The following is an 18598-nucleotide window of genomic DNA, read 5'->3' on the forward strand; positions in this document are numbered from 1 at the left end:
TATACTTTACCCAAAAGCTGCCTTCTACCATATTGATTGAGATCACTGGCCCCTCTTACTGGGTATAACGAATAGGGATAATCTTGAGGTCCCTGCCTCATATCTGTGTTACTGGCGTCTCAGCTGCCTTTGAATCAGCAGGAAAGGCCATTGAGATCATTCATCTCCATGGCTGAGAGTGCCTCAGCAGTGAGACTGAACAGTGTTCCCAGAACTATAGATTTAATGGGAGACAGTTTCAGGGTAGAGACTGGGGAATTCTTGATTTCCTTCCCCTGAGACTGGTATCATTATAAACTCCTGGGGGATAATTGACACCTCCAGTAGTTATTCCAGTGAGAAATTGGTCTACAAGCAACTTGAAACCCCATCTACAAAGAATTACATGAGATAGGTCATACGTTTCTGATGGGTCATCATGATGCAATTTGAGAGAATGTTACCAAGACAGATTTCATTCTTTTTGTCCAAAAGTACCTTCAAATAGGACCCAGAAGGCCAGCAGCACCTTGCAGAAGAATGTCATGTTGTTTATTTTTGAAGAAATGTGTGGTCAACCTAAAGGAAATAGGGAGAAATAGGATGACATTCAAAGTCATTTGTTTGGCATAGTAAAACATTCCCTAGAGCAGTGTTGCCCAAACTTAGCAACTTTAAGATATGTGTATGTCAACTCTGAAATTTCGGGGAGTTGGTCCACATGTCTTAAGATTGTCAAGATTGAGAAAACATGCCCTAGGAGACGTGACTTTCCATTGTGATTTCACTTCTAAAGCGAGAGATCCTACAAAAGAAAATTGCTATCTAGACCTCTGGCATGCATAGCATCAGACCATCAGTAAGGAGAGATTGGGGTTTTGCCAGTACAGTAGAAGTTGTTTCCTGTTTGCATCCCATAACTATGTCAGTTACGGCTAATATGCAGATCGTATGCATTAGCTATGCATTCATGCAAAGACAATATTCAGGCAATTGAAGGGTTTTAAGCAGTGTTTCTCAACCTTAGTTAGTCTGTGTTGTGTTCAATTCCCTGAATGTTCACACATTTTCAAAAGGCCAAGTTGAGAAACGCTGGGTTTAAGGCTACTGAATACAACCTGAATCTGAGGATGCTCAATCGTAAAATGGTTTCATCCATTCTGTTGATATTTTATACAATATTGGTGGGAAGTTATACACAAACCTCCTGATGCATACATGTTTATTGTTGGAAGCTGAGCAGAGCCTGTCATAATTGCACCAAAGCCGCATTCATGCATCGCATAAGCTATAATATTGTCTGATTTGACATAGCATATTGTGTAAAGCCAGCCTACCTGTAGTTTACACAGCAAACTATGGTTAAGGAAATAGTGTCTCTTAGTGTCATGTGTGAACCCTGTCATAGAGATATGAACTTGGTGTTATCCAAGGCATCTTAGTTGGATTTTTATCCTATACAGTTTTTAATTTTTGTAAAGCCAACTTAGGAGAGGTCATCTCCCGAAGGTTGGAATGTTCTGTAATGTTTATATAACAATATTTTTTCTTTTTTTTAAAAAAAAATCAAGATATTGTTTTGCTTTGTTTGCTCTATTGTGCCAGCAGAGGGAAGCAGTATTTCATATATTCTCTACTGCCTGATTGTGCTCTTAGGGCAACAGTGCAGAGAACTGTGGCAGTATTGGAATCTGATGTCCACTCCCAGCCCAACTGTTAAGAACAATCTTTGTGCATCAAGGAGAAAGGTTTCCAGCATGAAAGCAGTGAGGTGGTAGAAAAAAGCAGAAATACTGGTACTAAATCTTGTTTGGGATGGGGTGGAGAAGAAAAATTGGCCAGGCTTCTGGATTGCCAAAGCCAAGTTCTGCTAACCCATCTGACCTGTAGACCTGGTGCAATAGCAACCTAAGAACTCATAATTCCAGACCGGTGGTCATGATCTTGGGCTGTTGCTAGCCCTCCAAGGTAATCCAGACTAGAAGCACAATCAAGAGTACCGGCTATATCTTTACTGTAAGATTACATTAAGAAAATCTTGCAAGACTAAAAATTTCTTCCCTTCTTTCCTTTTATTCTCTGGAAAAGTGGGGAGGGTCCCTTCTGAAATGAAAAACAGAGTTGGAAGGGGTCTTGGAGGTCATCTAGTCCAACCCCTCGCTCAAGCAGGAGACCCTGTACCATTTCAGACAAGTGGTTGTCCGGTCTCATCTTAAAAGCCTTCAGTGTTAGAGCACCCACAACTTCTGGAGGCAAGCCGTTCCACTGGTTAATTGTCCTCACTCTTAGAAAGCTTCTCCTTAATCCCAGGTTGCTTCTCTCCTTGATTCGTTTCCGTCCATCGTTTCTTGGCTTGCCTTCTGGCGCTTTGGGAAATAGGTTGACTCCCTCTCTTCTTTGTGGCAGCCCCTCAAACACTGGTGTCATGTCATCCCTGGTTCTTCTTTTCACTTTTCACGTTCAAAGACGGGAGCTACATCTTTATGCCCAAAGCCCAACTCCTTTTACGGTAAAGGTAAAGGTAAAGGGTCCCCCGCACATGCGTGCTAGTCATTTCCGACTCTAGGGGCCGGTGCTCATCTCCGTTTCAAAGCCAAAGAGCCAGCGCTTGTCCGAGGACGTCTCCGTGGTCATGTGGCCGGCATGACTAGACGCCAAAGGCGCACGGAACACTGTTACCTTCCCACCGTAGTGGTCCCTATTTTTCTACTTGCATTTTTACGTGCTTTCGAACTGCTAGGTTGGCAGAAGCTGGGACGAGTAACAGGCGCTCACTCTGTTACGCGGCACTCGGGATTCGACCCGCCAAACTGCCGACCTTCTGATCAACCAGCTCAGCATCCTAACCCACTGAGCCACCGCGTCCCTTTTACGGTACACATCATTAAAAAGGGTGGAGTTCTGAGCACAGGGATGTGGCCTCCAACTAGACTTGTTTGACACAAACCCCAAACACCCCTGAAAGCACAAAGGGAGCGTTCCATTAAAACATGGAAGAGGAAGTTAGAAAAATCCCGTAAATGAACCAAAAGGACACACGAAGGAGCTGCATTTGGCAAATAACCCACTGTCTTTCTGATTGACTTTTAAACATATAATTTTATATAGTTAGAAAGAAGCCCCAAGGAGGAAACAATATCCCTGCCAATACAAATAAGTCCTCAACTTACAACAGTTCATTTAGTGACCATTCAAAGCTACAGCAGCACTGAAAAATGTGACTGATGACCCATTTTTCACCCTTATGACCATAACAGCATCCCCATGGTCATGTGATCAGAATTCAGAGGCTTGGCAGCTGACTCATATTTATGACGGTTGCAGCGTTCCCAGGGGTCACACGATCCCCTTTTGAGGCCTTCTGACAAGCAAAGTCAATGGGGAAGCCAGATTCACTTAGCAACCGTGTTACTAACCTTAACCACTGCAGTGACTGACTTAGCAAATGTGGCAAGGAAAGTCGTAAAATGGGGCAAAGCCTCACTTAACTAATGTTTCGCTTAGCAACATAAAATTGGGGCTCAAGCGTGGTCATAAGTCGAGGACAACCCATGACTGGCAGGGTAAGGTACTGTAGAGGTAGACCTTGAGGTATGGCAATTGGGACCCGAATTTTCATTGATAAACAAGGCAATTTTTAAGTGAGTCACGGCTGATTTTACTATGTATTTTTTTATACGATTAACTGAATAGCTGAAGTTGTTAAGTGAAACACACGGTTGTTAAGCAAAATCCAGCTTTCCCCGTTGACTTTGCTTATCAGACGCAGGCTAGGAAGGTTGCAAATGGCAATCACATGACCTTGGGTTGCTCCAATCATTGTAAATACATGCTGGTTGCCAAGCACCCAAATTTTGATGATCATCATCATCATAATGTTGGAAGGGACTTTGGAGATCATCTAGCCCAACCCCCTGCTCAGGCAGGAAACCTTATACCGTTTCAGACAAATGGCTGTCCAATTTCTTCTTCAAAACTTCCAGTGTTGGAGCATTCACAGCTTCTGGAGGCAGGTTGTTCCACTGATTAATTGTTCTGACTGTCAGGAATTTCCTCCTTAGTTCTAGGTTGCTTCTCTCCTTGACTAGTTTCCATCCATTGCTTCTTGTCCTGCCCTCAGGTGCCCTGGAGAACAGCTTGACTCCCTCTTCTTTGTGGCAGCCTCTGAGATATGGGAACACTGCTATCATGTCCCCCCTCGTCATGTGACATGTCACGTGACAGTAGAGATGCCATGACCATTGTAAGTGTGGGGACTGGTGATAAGCCACTTTTTTCAGGGCCCTTGTAACTTCAGGTGGTTGCTAAGCAAATGGTTTAAGTTGAGGACTAGCTGTATATAATCAGGCAGCAAATCACATTCTCACTCGAACTGATGATGTCACCTAGTAGGGTACTGAGATGTCTGCAAGCAAACAGCCAAACTCAGGGAGCACTAAGAACTCCACAATTCTATTTATGCATTCGATCAATATATTGGATATAATATAAATTCTTTACCAGCCAAATGATCTCTAGTGCTGGGAAAGATGGAAGGAAAGAGAAGAGGCAAGTCAGGGTGGACTCAGTTACAGCACTTTTGGAAGAGCTGAAGGACCTGAAGAAAAATCTGTGTGCTTGATAAGAATCAACATCATTTTCATGGCACATAATCAATTAAAATTTCCAGTGCCTTGCACGAAATCCTTAAAAGAGTCCAAAATGACACCTACATAAAGAAATCCCATTGCGGGATTTAGTGTTTAGTGCTGAGGAAACTCATGTTTTCAAACTGTAACAACACTACATTGAAAAAATATATTATCCCCACAAGGGTATCTGTATTGCCAGATGGAATAAACAGTATCAGATGTGCAAAATCCCTCCAGTTGTGTGTCTCCGGAACTAACGACAAATGGAAATGTCTTTGTAGCTAAGGCAACTGATTATTCCCCTCAACCTCTGCTTCTTTGTCCTCAAATCTGCCAGCAGCTTCCTCTTCTGCACGATCACAATTATAGTTAAGCATCCTGCAGAGAGCATCATGTTTTCATTTTTTTTAATAAAGAGCATGTTTCTAGTCCTTATGGCTCCAGGAGGAAATAGATTTACAATTTAACATGAATGTCTCTTTAAATCTTAGGAAATGAAATGGCTGCCCTGGTGTGATTCACAGATCCTGTGCCTAGCGGAGAAAATGGAATCTTGGGCTCGGATTATAATTAATTAGTGATGTTCTTGTAAGCGAAATAGATATATTTGCAAGCCAATAAATGCAAGGCAAGAAGGTGAAGTGTCAACCAATACCTTTTGCAAGAGAAGAATGTCACAAATAGATCACTTGCTATGTAGTTCAAAGATTCATAGCTAAGACTATTGAGCGTAGCCAATCAGTAAACTCTGAAATCGTCAGGATTTCATTTATGAGCTATGTTCCTCAGTGAGGTGCTGAGAAAAAAAAAAGGGGAAAGACAATCAGAAGACTTATAAAAGAAAATAAGGTGGAACCGGGCGTGATCTAAATGCTGCTGGTATTCAATTTCTTGCTGAAAAAACATTGGGGGAAGGAATGGCAAGGAGAAACGGGATTTTTCTGTGGATGTTCAGTAACAAATTCAGTTCAGTTCTGAACCAGTTGGACTAGGGCAGGGGTCGGCAACCTCGGCTCTTTTATGACTCGTGGACTTCAACTCCCAGAATTCCTGAGCCAGCTATGCTGGCTCAGGAATTCTGGGAGTTGAAGTCCACGAGTCATAAAAGAGCCGAGGTTGCCGACCCCTGGACTAGGGACTCTTGAAAGTTGGTTTATATGTACCGTACTTGATCTAGTTGGAAGGGCTTAAGTCTACAGGGTAAAGCTTGATCTCCTCAGCCTTAGAGTATTCTTGGGGATGCTTATCTGCACTTCTGAGCAGCAACACAACTTTCAGGGCCAACCATGCCCTGCAGTATTTTGTTACAGGTCCCACTTGTTCAGTTTTATTTGGCAGCTTGATTTGACAGCTCCCGCTTCTCTATCTGATAAGAAAGAGCTACTGCTTAGAGAAGAAAAGCCAATTTGCCTCCAAAGCCCACTGACTCAATTTTTTTTCCCCACCTCCAGTTGAGGCTCTAAAATTTCTCCGGGAGCTTCTGCAAAGCAGGTTAATTGTACTCAATGAGTAGACTTATGAAGTACGTAGGGTGATGCCAGCTGGCCTAAAGGGAACTCAAATGGGGGGGATAGATGCACTCAACAAGCAGACTTGACATCAGGCTGCTTTTCATTCTTCCTGCCTTGATTTGGACTCCTTAAGGAAGATGGGCGGTGCGCAGCCAAGACTTGAGAAAGCCAAGCCTACTGGTCATAGCAGTAGCACTTAGACTTATATACCACTTCACAGTGCTTTACGGCCCTCTAAGCCGTGTACAGAGTCGGCACATTGTCCACAACAATCCGGCTCCTCAATGATGGAAGGCTGAGTCAACCTTGCACCGGCGAGGATCAGACTCCTGGCAGTGAGCTGAATTAGCCTGCAATACTGCATTCTAGTGGGACGCAGCGGCTCAGTGGGTTAGGACGCTGAGACTGTCGATCAGAAGGTTGGCAGTTTGGCGGGTCGAATCCCGAGTGCTGCGTAACAGAGTGAGTGCCTGTTACTCGTCCCAGCTTTTGCCAACCTAGCAGTTCGAAAGCACGTAAAAATGCAAGTAGAAAAATAGGGACCACTACGGTGGGAAGGTAACAGCGTTCCGTGCGCCTTTGGCGTCCAGTCATGCCGGCCACATGACCACGGAGACGTCCTCGGACAAGCGCTGGCTCTTCGGCTTTGAAACGGAGATGAGCACCGGCCCCTAGAGTCGGAAACGACTAGCACGCATGTGCGGGGGAACCTTTACCTTTTTACTGCATTCTAACCACTGCACAGCCATGGCTCATGACACAAGAGCGCTTTTGATGCATCTTTCAGGGTGCAGCTGGGTCATTTTCAATTCTAGCTTAATGCTTTCTTATCCCGATGGGTAGAACGTTCCTTCAAAAAGGGGGGGGGCAGACTGTTCTGGCTGCATTTGGTCTCCTGTTCCAACCCCCCCCCCGCACTCTGCCCTCCCGGGTTCTGGCTTTTTGCCTCCAAATCCTACCCCAGCAGCAGCCCTGTGCCTCCCTTCACTCGAGATCCTGCAAGTCCCATGTGATCTTCAGCCCCGGGGAACATATCCCCAAAGGGGGCCAGCAGCAAAAGGAAGAGATCTTTGGGAAGAGAAGAGAGGCATGTATTGTTGTTTGCCTGCCAGTGACACCCACTTGCCAGCGTCTGTCAGAGCCTTTGGCACAAGGGGTGCTTTGATCCTGGTGGGGTGGGGCCCATGACAAAAGGCAACCTGTGTGTGGGTCTCTCAATGCTCCTCTTGTCCCAGGCCTTTTCCCCCTGCCCGCTGCCCCCATCTCTGCAAAATCCATTTGATTTCACCTCCACCCAGCTTCAGATCAAGGTGACACTGTTTTCCAAAGATGCACAGCCTGGGACAGAAACCCACAATTTCAGAAGAGTTCCTGACCAATCTCTTCCCTCAAAGATAAGCTCTTGGTAGCTTACCTTTCGTTGAGCCTCCCTCCTCAGTCCCAGCAGCTCCGATGCAGTGATACTTAATAAGGGACACTGAGACTGCTGTAACATATAATCCAGGGGAGTGACGGGCTAGCGCTCACTGAAGAGCTGGCTCTTCACACCAGAAATCTAACAAGTTAATACAACTTTATGATGCCTTGATAAGAGCGCACCTGGAATACTGCATCAGCTTTGGTTGCCATAATGTAAAACAGATCTTGAGACTCTGGAAAGAGTGCAGAGAAGAGCAACAAAGATGATTAGGGGACTAAAGGCTAAAACATATGAAGAGTAGTTGCAGGAATTGGGTATGTCTCGTTTAATGAAAAGAAGGATGAGGGGGGACATGATAGCAGTCTTCCAGTATCTCAGCGGCTGCCCCAAAGAAGAGGAAGTCAAGCTATTCTCCAAAGCGCCTGAAGGCAGGACAAGAAGCAACGGATGGAAACTAATCAAGGAGAGAAGCAACCTAGAACTAAGGAGAAATTTCCTGACAGTTAGAACAATTAACCTGTGGAATGACTTGGCTCCAGAAATTGTCAATTCTCCAAGAGATTGGACAACCCATTCGTCTGAAATGGTACAGGGTTTCCTGCCTGAGCAGGGGGTTGGACTAGAAGACCTCCAATGTCCCTTCCAACTCTGTTATTCTGTTAAGGCCTTGGTGGAGCAGTGGGCTAATGCCTCCTTAAGTAACACCAGCTGCCTGCAATTATTGCAGGTTCGCATCCCACCAGGCTCAAGGTTGACTCAGCCTTCCATCCTTCCCAGGTAGGTCAAATGAGGACCCAGATTGTTGGGGGCAATAAGCTGACTTTGTAATAATGCCACTGGGGGGGGGCGAAAGCCCTAATTAGCAGGCATATACATAGAATGAAGGCTATTGCTAAGCACATTGATTTGTGCTTAGAATGTAAGCCGCCCTGAGTCTTTGGAGAAGGGCGGGATATAAATGGAATTAAAATTAAAAAAATAAATAAAATAAGGCAAAAGAGCCACCTCTGAAGACTGAGGCATCCATGGGAGTAAAAAAATAAATAAAGATGGCAGCCACAAGATGTGAATGAAGCTATGATCCTTTTTTACATGCATTGTGTGGTTCACATAAAAAAGGGTTAGGGCTTTGTTTACATCATTATGGCCGCCATCTTGATTTTTTCAACTTATAGATTGCTGCCTTCTTACTGTGGGGAGGGCTCCCCTTGGAAGAGTCCTGGAATTGGATTTGAGAGTTGCCACTCTCATTTCTGACAGTGGTGTCAATTCAGGCAATTCCAGCAATGGGAGATTTTGTTTGCCTCCAACAAGGAGTCCCACAGCAGCTTAGCATGCTTCCTCCCTCACCAAGGTGTGCAAATCTCATCCCTGTGGTTTGTTTAATGTTCAGGGAACACTGAAATCCAGAAAATGAGGTGAATGCCATAAACAGTTGTTAAACTGTGGGTAAATATGTTGCAGGCTCACAGCTGGAGAGAACAGCTTGTTTCCCCATTCCCTCCAGGTAAACATCTGAAACTCGACAGAGGTAGGAAATTGTTTTGGTTGCGGATATCCTCAAACAGAGAACCTACTCTATGTTTGTGTGATTTGTGTGCAGTTGCTACTCATCCAGAATTAAACCTAAGCTTGTTTCCTGCATGTTGTTGACCAGAAAGCCATAATCCTATAAGCAGTGCACCATCCAGTATTTCTAGTTACTCCTGATGCAATATATAGTATCTATATTTATATCTATATCTATATCTATATCTATATCTATATCTATCTATATCTATCTATATCTATATATCTATATCTGTCTGTCTGTCTGTCTGTCTGTCTCTCTCTCTCTCTCTCTCTCTCTTTCTCTATCTTGTTTTCTTATCAGTTTGGCTTGAGCATACAGTCAGTTTCTGCCCTGCTGTGCGCATCTCCCTACGCCTACCAGACATGCCAATTTTCCTTAGCCCAGCACCATTCATTTCCTGGCCTTGTGCACATGCCAGGAAGGCTAAAGCTTGCTTGGCAAGGAGGTTGGGCTGTGGGTGTCGGTTCTTGTAACTCCTGCTCTTTCAAAGCTCTGCAGATTTTTTTTCCGGTTACCTACCTACGGAGAGAGATCTTCATAACAATGTTGTCGACAACACTGGCACAGAGCAGAGGACCAATTAGGGCTATGCAAATTGAGGGAGGTGTATTAATAAAGAATAAGAAATTTGCTGTTTGTCAAAGACCCCTGCTTTTGTTATGGCAATTTTTATCAAGTCGGCTTTTAACCCTTGGCGACTGTCAGGACAAGTTCCGAGACAAGTTTTCTTGGCAGTGGAAAGTTCTCCATTGCATTCTTCCTAGAACTGAGAGGATGTAAGTTAGAAGCGAAACTAACCTCTGCAATGCACAAACTACCTTGAATTTCATATGCTTGCTAACATTTTAGATACCTTTACAATGGACATAATATCTTGCAAATCGTGTTTGAAAAATCACAATGCTAAGACATGTTTTTTTTTAAAACAAAAAGATGTGAGGGAAAGGCTTTAACTCAATGTTTCTCAAACATGGCTACTTTAAGACATGTGGACTTCAACTCCCAATTGTAGGAAGAAAAGTCTCCAGCATGGTTCCTCTAAGCGGAGAATAAACATGGCAACTGCTTTGGGAAGAAGGTTGTAGTTTATTGCAGAGGAAAGGCAGACAGAAAGATGGATCCAAGAGAAAAAGAAGGGGAGAGCACATGGGGGTAGTGGGTTTTTATACCCCCTGGACTCTATTGTCTGGAGTTATTTCCTGTTTCAAGCTTTGTATTTCCTTTGTCACCTACTGTGTCCTGAGCCTAGGTGTGCCCCTCTAGGATACTTGCTGGTTGTATGTCCCAGCCCACCTCCCTGGGGCAGGGGTATGTAGATTTTAGGAGTCTTCTTAGCTTCAACCTTCCTGAATGGTTTACATCTGCATTTCTATAGAGTTGGTTTCTCCTTGGGGGAGGGAGACTTGGGGCTATTAAGAAAAACTGGGCATGCTTTTCTGCCTCTTTAACTTCTTTTTAGGAAATGTACTTTCCTGCCCCCCTAATATTTGCCTCTCTGGGGAGCTGACTTCCCACACCAGATTTCCCCAGCCAGCATGTGTTAATTGGGGAATTCTGGGAATCGAAGTCCACGCATCTTAAGGTTAGAGAAATACTGCTTTAGGAGAAGCTGCTGCCCCTGAATGTGTTTGAATGTTACTCTCTCAACACATCCTTACAGGGCTGTTGTGGTATGGGTAAGATGAAGCAAGATCTCTAGAGGTACCTCCTTGAACTTCTAAGGTAAAAGGCACAAGATGTGTGCAAGGAAACAAATACGTTTATTTTTTGCCTTTATTATGCTAAACCAGATTGCTTTTACCCGCAACTTGTTAATCAAAGGATGATTGGCACAATTCACACCATACAGTAAGGCATAAATGGCTTGGGTCCAGATTATTTGAGGAAACACCTGCTGCCGGCATCAACTCCCCATCGTCCTGTGCGCTCCCGCAGGGAGGGCCTTCTTAGGGTACCGCCGGTGAAGGACTGCCGGCGGGTGACTCCCAGAGAGAGGGCCTTCTCTGTGGGTGTGCCTGCCCTTTGGAACCAACTTCCTATGGAACTTAGGACTGCCCCCGACCTCCTTTCGTTCCGCCGGGACCTTGAAACTTGGCTCTTTGAGCTGTCTGGCCTAGACTGAGGGGTTTTTAATTGGGTTTTAAAGTTTTAATTTTGGGGCTTAAATTTAATTACTTGTTTTAAATGTATTTTAACTTTTGTATTGTATGGTTTTAATTGCCCTGTAAACCGCCCTGAGTCCTACGGGAATAGGGTGGTATAGAAGTCAAAATAATAAATAAATAAATAAATAAATAAATAAATAAATAAATAAATAAATAAATAAATAAATAAGCTGAGATTTATAAACTATAACAGTTGGATCTTGGCAATGTGCTAAGTCCAAACTAAACAAACATCTGGCTTAGCAGAATCCCCATGAAAGCATAAAGAGAGCAATGCCTGAATAAAAAATAAATGTCACAGGATGGTTGTGGGAAGTGGTTTCCCCCATCTGATTCCCACATGAGTAACAGGCCCTTTAGCTTAAAGTAATTGATGATATGAATAGTGTCACTGTAACTGGAATGGGTAACAGTAGATGGCAGCAAACAGTTAAGGGCTTTAGAATCTCTTTTTGCTGCCATCTACTGGTTATCCAGATATGACAATTCTATATATGGCTCACATAATTCTGTTCTCCAACACTGTTCTGTGCTTTCCTTCTCCATCTGCTGCCAAGGCAGCTGTCTCATTTTATTTAATTATAGAGCTGGCCCAGAGCTCTTGCTTGTCAATCTCATATAAAATTATTCTCTTAGAGTGTCCTGCATTCAGCATGATACCCATTTATCTAAATCCTTGTGAATTCAATAGACTGTCTTCTGAACAGACCAGCACACAGGGTAGCATGATTAATGACAATGACTAAAAAACAGTCCAGGAAATCTGAGTTCCCAGTTCCTGCATCACCCAGCTGGAATATTTCAGCTACTTTTAGTTCTGGATTTCAATTTTAAGACAGTCATTTATCCAGAGTTGAAATAATCACTGTCAGATTTTAAAAAGTCACATAGCAAATACTTCAGAAATACCCTGCTCCTCAATCATAGCTAAACTCCTGAGTGCATTAATGGGGGCATGTCATCTTGAACAAAATGGGGTTTACTTCTGAATAGATACAGGCTGGCTCGTACTATGATCTAGCATTTATTTTCATTTACTATGATCTAGCATTTATTTGGGTGTCTCCACCCTGTTTTCCACCTGTCCATCAGCTCTTGCCCCACCATCAAAATAAAGGTGGATTATATCTTTAAGATGGGATACTCATAGCTAAGCAAACTACTAGTCCTGAGGAAATGCAAGAGATATGGGTAATTCTTGAAAGAAAAACTCACTGAAAACATTTATGGCAAAGCTTCTGAGGGCCCATCTATTCTTGTAATCTAATCTTTTTCAACCTTCTGTTCATCAGTCAGGATGGACTACGGTGCCCGTCATTCTTTCCAGTAGCTGTGGGCAATAATGCCTGTTTTTAGCCCAACATAACTGGGCAACGCCAATACGGGGAAGGCTGCTTTAACCTTTGTTCGCAGGACATAAGGAAACAGACTTAAAGCAGTTCAGATTATTTTCCCACGATTTAACTTGAAATGCCTATTGAAACCTTGAGTAAAAATGTTTCTGAGCACCTGTTTATCTGGTCCTTTTCACTAGAGCAGGGGTCCCCAACCCCCCGGTCCGTGGACCAGTACTGGGCCGCACATGCCAGCAACTGGTCCGCACAAAGCAGCAAAGCCCCATCCACGAGCTGCAGGCAGCACACAAAACCACGCACCCTCCAGTCTGTGGAAAAATCTCTCTCTACGGAACCGGTCCCTGGTGCCCAAAAGGTTGGGGACCTCTGCACTAGAGCACTATTTCTCAGCTTTGGCATCTGTGGACTTCAACTCCCAGAATTCTCCAGCCAGCAGAGATTGGACCAGGACTTTTTGTTTGCAAAGTAAATATGCTGCTCTAGACCTCAAGTCTACCTTTCACATAGAGTACAGACAACGGAGAGAGAAGATCCAGTAAAGTCCAGCTCAAGCAACATTGCTATCTCAAATTAAGAGTGGCCCCCTTGCTCTTCCACACTCTCCCTGAGGACTTTTTCCATTTATGTCCTCTTCTCTCTGATCCATCCAAATGAACAGGCATTCTGCTTGTTCCATCAACTGGCCTAAAAAGCAAGGGAATCTGCCATCAGGAACTATCTTTTGAGGGGGCGACAGTACTTCAGATCCTATGGTCTCAAAAGCAGTGAGGTACTGATCTCAAAGGAAAGGGAATGCCTCTACACCCCCCACCCCCACCCCAAATTTTCCAATTGCTTCAGCCCCCCCCCCCCCGGGAGTGCTGCCCATTAGGTTAAGCTGGCTCCAAGGACTCAGCAGTCCTGTTCTCTGGAACCTGATGTGACCCAATAAAGGATAAGGTTTCTCAGTAACCCGGCAAGCTGCTTCAGAATTAGATCCTTTAGTTTGCAGGAAACTGCCGAAGCTGGAGAGAGCGTTCAGTTGGAAGGGAGAAAACAGCCAGAGAGAGAGAGAGAGATCAGTTTAGCTGAAATTATGCAGCCTTTTTGGCATTGACAAACAGGCTGGGATGAAGCTATGGACAAACTCTTGCTCTGGAAGTACAAGAGGAGCCACCGGATTCATCCATGCCACTTTTGACCCACCTTACCTTTCAGCCTTCTACGGCTGTCCTTGCCCATTCATGCCTTCAAGACTGAATTTCCCAGGCTGGGTGATGGGGATCTGGAATGGAAAGAGCAACGTCTGAATGCCTTCGAGGTAGGAGAGCCAGATGTCGGCATCCAAAGAAGCAACTGAAAACAAAGCCAAACTGCAACGGGCTTCTTGAGGAGACTGAAGACCCGGCCTTGAGGGAGGCAGCCTTTGACCGATGTTCAAGTCTAGCCAGTGACCTTAGATTGCAGTCCTTGTAGTTCTGTCCTCCTGGGATTAAATCCTGGTTTTCCAAGACTGGGTAAGTGAGAGCATCCACACTCAGAATCTGGGCAAAGCCGGCGGCATCTTCCCAGGAACACAAGTATTGGTGGGTGCCCAATTATGTTAGCTCTGCATTTCAGCAAGCAGAGCCCACACACAAATTCCACTGGCTGTGTGTGCTGGGGGGGGGGGGGAGTGAAGACAGGCTGCTGCAGGAGTGGGGGAATGTTTGGCTTAGCACATTGGTTGCCTCTCTCTCAGCACATCTCGCTCTTGTGGGTGGTTACGTTTGAAGCTGGCCCTGGTGCTCCCGAAAAGGAGCAGATTATTCTTTTCATCCTCACCAGCTCTCTTGGACTGTACCATTATCCAGCCCTCGGTTAAATAATGGTTAGCTTGAGCAGACTGCTTGCCTGACACCATTAGCATGCAAGCCTAATTTCCAGTCTCAGTTCTGGGAGAGATGGACAGCAGTGATCCAGAGGTGATGGAACACCAGCTGTTTGTCTGTCAAGGCCAGGACTACCTGCCGAAGTCTTGCATCTTCCCATCACGTGGCTTGAACCTATATGCATCACCTGGAGCACCAAGGCATGCAGTGCAGTTGCTCTATGGTGCCCCAAGGAAAGATATAAAGACGGCCTTAGCATCATTACCACTTTTATTCATTCAACGTATATATTCCACCAAATCCTGTAGGATTTCTGCTGGTCAGTAATGTTGTTTTCGTTTTGCGGTGGGGTTGTGAGCTGGCTGTTTAAATGCCACTTTGTTTTTAAGAAGAAAATTGCTCCATTCAATCTGCCTAGTCACCACAGGCAACGAGAAATTGCATCCAGGTGATTGGAAGGAATGCCACACAAACAAAGGAGAGGGCTGGCAGAGAAGAGACAGAATGCTCTATTCTTCCATATCAGAGTGGAGGAATCGGCCCTTCAGATTTCACTCGTATCCTTCTTTATAGAGGTTATCCCCTCTGCTTAGATGTTACTGAATAGTTGGATTTTATGCATAGAAGTTTGGACTTCATAAACGACAGTATTCAAACCCAGAGGGAGGAATAAAGAGGGCACTGCACTAAACTGTTGCAGTGCAGCCCTGATGTACAGTATATGTCTAGCTACTTGTGTAAACGTTCCTATTCAAGTTCTGGTCACTTGTATAATGCAGGGATGCTGTTGTTTATTACATGGAACACAGATGATGCTCTTGAAATTGTTTTCCACAGGCTGTGCGTTCGCGCATGTGCGTGCGTGTGCGCCTGCCCACTATAGTGGGAAGAGGGCGAATGTTTGAAGAATGTCCTTTGGGTATGTTAGGAATTCCTCAAGGCTATGCTATGATAAATGAAGGCACTGTATATCATACCAACACAATGCAGTTCCTTTTTATGGCCTGCTAATCTTTGTGTCCTCTAGCTGGGGAATTCTGGGAATTGAAGTCCACATCTTTTAAAGTTGACAAGGGCGAGAAACACTGCTCCAGAGGTTTTAGCAACCTGCCACATCCTTGAGGAATATTATTTATGATTTTTTTTAAATTTGAATTTATAAGTGGCTCAGCTGCATATCCTTCCACCAAGTAATACTTTCTAGATCAGACGTGTCAAACACAAGGCCCGGGGGCCAGATCCGGCCCGTGAAGTGGTTTCATGTGGCCCCCAAAGCCATCCTGGAAACTGAGGGAACGGTCCCCACCGCTTTGGCCCTGGCCCAGAGACCCTCCTTCTGCCAGAGACCCTCAGATCTGTCCCACTCCTGCCCAGGCCCCCATAGGCACCCTCGATGCGAACGATGTAGAGCTGGCCATGCCCACCCAGTAGGCCACACCCACTTTAGCCATGCCCACCCAGTAGACCACACCCACCCAGGCCACACCCACCCGGCCCCCTGAGGGCAACTGCAATGCTGATGTGGCCCTCAATGAAATTGAGTTTGACACCCCTGTTCTAGATAGATTAGACTGCAGCTCCCAGATTGCCTTGGGTCAGGTTGGTTGGGAAATTTGAAGACTGAAACCTAGGAGATCTAAGGAAAGGAAAGGCTGGCTCTTAAGAGGTAGGAAGGAAAAATAGAACATCGAAGTTGGAAGGGACCTTGGAAGTCTTCTAGTACAACTGCCTGCTCAAGCAGGAGATCCTCTACCATTTCAGACAAACGGCTGTCCATTTGTATACAGATAGTCCTGTACGCACAGCCATTCATTTAGAAACCATTCAAAGTTACAACAGCACTGAAAAAAGTAACTAATGACTGGTCTTCGCTCTTACGACTCTTGCAGCATCTCCATGCTTACATGACCAAAATCTGGGCACTTGGCAATGGGCATGTATTTATGACGGTTGCAGCATCATTGTGACTTTCCCGATTAACTTTTGATAAGCAAAGTCAATGGAGGAAGCCCAATTCACTTAACAATCAGGGCAAAAAAGGGTCCTAAAATCAGGTGTGACTCATTTAACACCTGTCTTCCTTAGCAACAGAAAGTCTGGTCCCAAGTGTAAACATAAGTGTAAACGTAAGTCGAGGGCTACCTGTAAGAGCCATGGTGGCACAGTGGTTAGAATGCAGTACTGCAGGCTAATTTGGCTGGCTGCCGACTGCCAGCAGTTCAGCAGTTCGATTCTCACTGGCTCAAGGTTGACTCAGCCTTCCAACCTTCTAAGATTAGTAAAATGAGGACCCAGACTGTTAGGAGCAGTAGGCTGACTCTGTAAACCCCTTAGAGTGGGCTGTTAAACTCTGTGAAGCGGTATATAAGTCTAAGTGCTATTGGCTATTGCTATAGTCTCTGAGTTGAGCACCAAAGAATTGAGACCTTTGAATTGTGGTGCTGGAGAAGACTCCTGCGAGTCCCTTGGACTGCAAGGCAATCAAACCGGTGAGCCCTAGAGGAGATCAAGCCTGACTGCTCTTTAGAAGGCCAGATCCTGAAGTTGAAACTCAAATGCTTTGGCCACCTAATGAGAAGGAAGGACTCCCTGGAGAAGAGCCTAATGCTGGGAAAGGTTGAGGGCAAGAGAAGAAGGGGACGACAGATAATGAGGTGGCTGGTTGGAGTCACTGAAGCAGTAAGCGTGAGCTTAAATGGACTCCAGAAGATGGTAGAGGACAGGAAGGCTTGGAGGAAGGTTGTCCATGGGGTCGCGATGGGTCAGACACGACTTCGCAGCTAACGACGATAGCCTCTGAGCAGAACAGTTCTGCTTTTGACTCACTCTGAGCTGGCTGCAGCCTTAAGACAGAGCATCCCTGGGGGTCCCCAACTGTGCTCAACCTCTCTGATTCTTCCTAGAGAGCTATGTTAGGAGAATGGGTGTGTTTAAATTCAAAAGGCTTTTGTACTGAACTCTGAGTCACTGGCATGAATCTTGACTTTCATTTCAACCCCCTGCTGCCTGCAGTTTCTACAGCTATTCTGGCACAAGGAAGTCAGGATTCGTTCCTAATTATTACTGTGAATTTACATGAATCTGCACAGCATATGGAGAGCTTGCTTTGACTTCCTCTGAGCAGTAACTCCCTTATGGCTGGACTCATGCGCCGTGCACATTGCCATGACAAACTTCCCTATGTCAATTTCACAGTTGAGTAAAGCACTCCATGCTAGAGCCCTGATTTTCTGCAAAGCTCACTGAAGATTGCAAGGATGTGGGGAGAGATCAGGGGAAAATCAACGTAATTCTACACACGTATAAGAAAAAATATGGTAGATTCAGGAGGGCAAGTTTGCTAAAAGAGCATCAAGCATGGAGAGCTTGGTCTCCACGATACAAAAAAGATGCCGAGTTTCTGGAAAGAGTGCAGAGAAGAGCAAGAAAGATGATTAGAGGACTGGAGGCTAAAACATATGAAGAATAGTTGCAGTAACTGGGCATGCCTAGTTTAATGAAATGAAGGGCCAGGGGTGACATGACAGCAGTGTTCCAATATCTCAGGGGCTGCCACAAAGAAGAGACGGTCAACGTATTCTCCAAAGCATTCTGAAGGCAGGACAACAGTCTATTTAGTGACTGTTCAAAATTACAGCATTGAAAAAAGAGACTTATGACCGTTTTCTACTGTTCTAGCATCCCCGTGATCATGTGATCAAAATTCAGGTGCTTGGCAACCGACTCATATTTATGACACTTGCAGTGTCCCAGGGGCCACGTGATCACCTTCTGTGACTTCTGCCAAGCAAAGTCCATGGGGAAGCCAGATTCAGTTAACAACCGTGTTACTAACTTAACAACTGCAATGGTTCACTTAACAGCTGTGGCAAGAAAGGTTGTAAAATGGAAAACTCACTTAACAAATGTTTCACTTAGCAACATAAATGTGGGGCTCAATAGCAGTCATAAGTCAAGGACTACCTGTATAGAAAAACTCAAATCCTTTGGCCACCTAATGAGAAGGAAGGACTCACTGGAGAAGAGCCTAATGCTGGGAAAGGTTGAGGGCAAGAGAAGAAGGGGACGACAGAGAATGAGGTGGCTGGATGGAGTCACTGAAGCAGGAGGCGTG

This window comes from Vipera ursinii (assembly GCF_947247035.1).
Source record: "Vipera ursinii genome assembly, chromosome: 9".
In the NCBI taxonomy this organism is placed as follows: Eukaryota; Metazoa; Chordata; class Lepidosauria; order Squamata; family Viperidae; genus Vipera; species Vipera ursinii.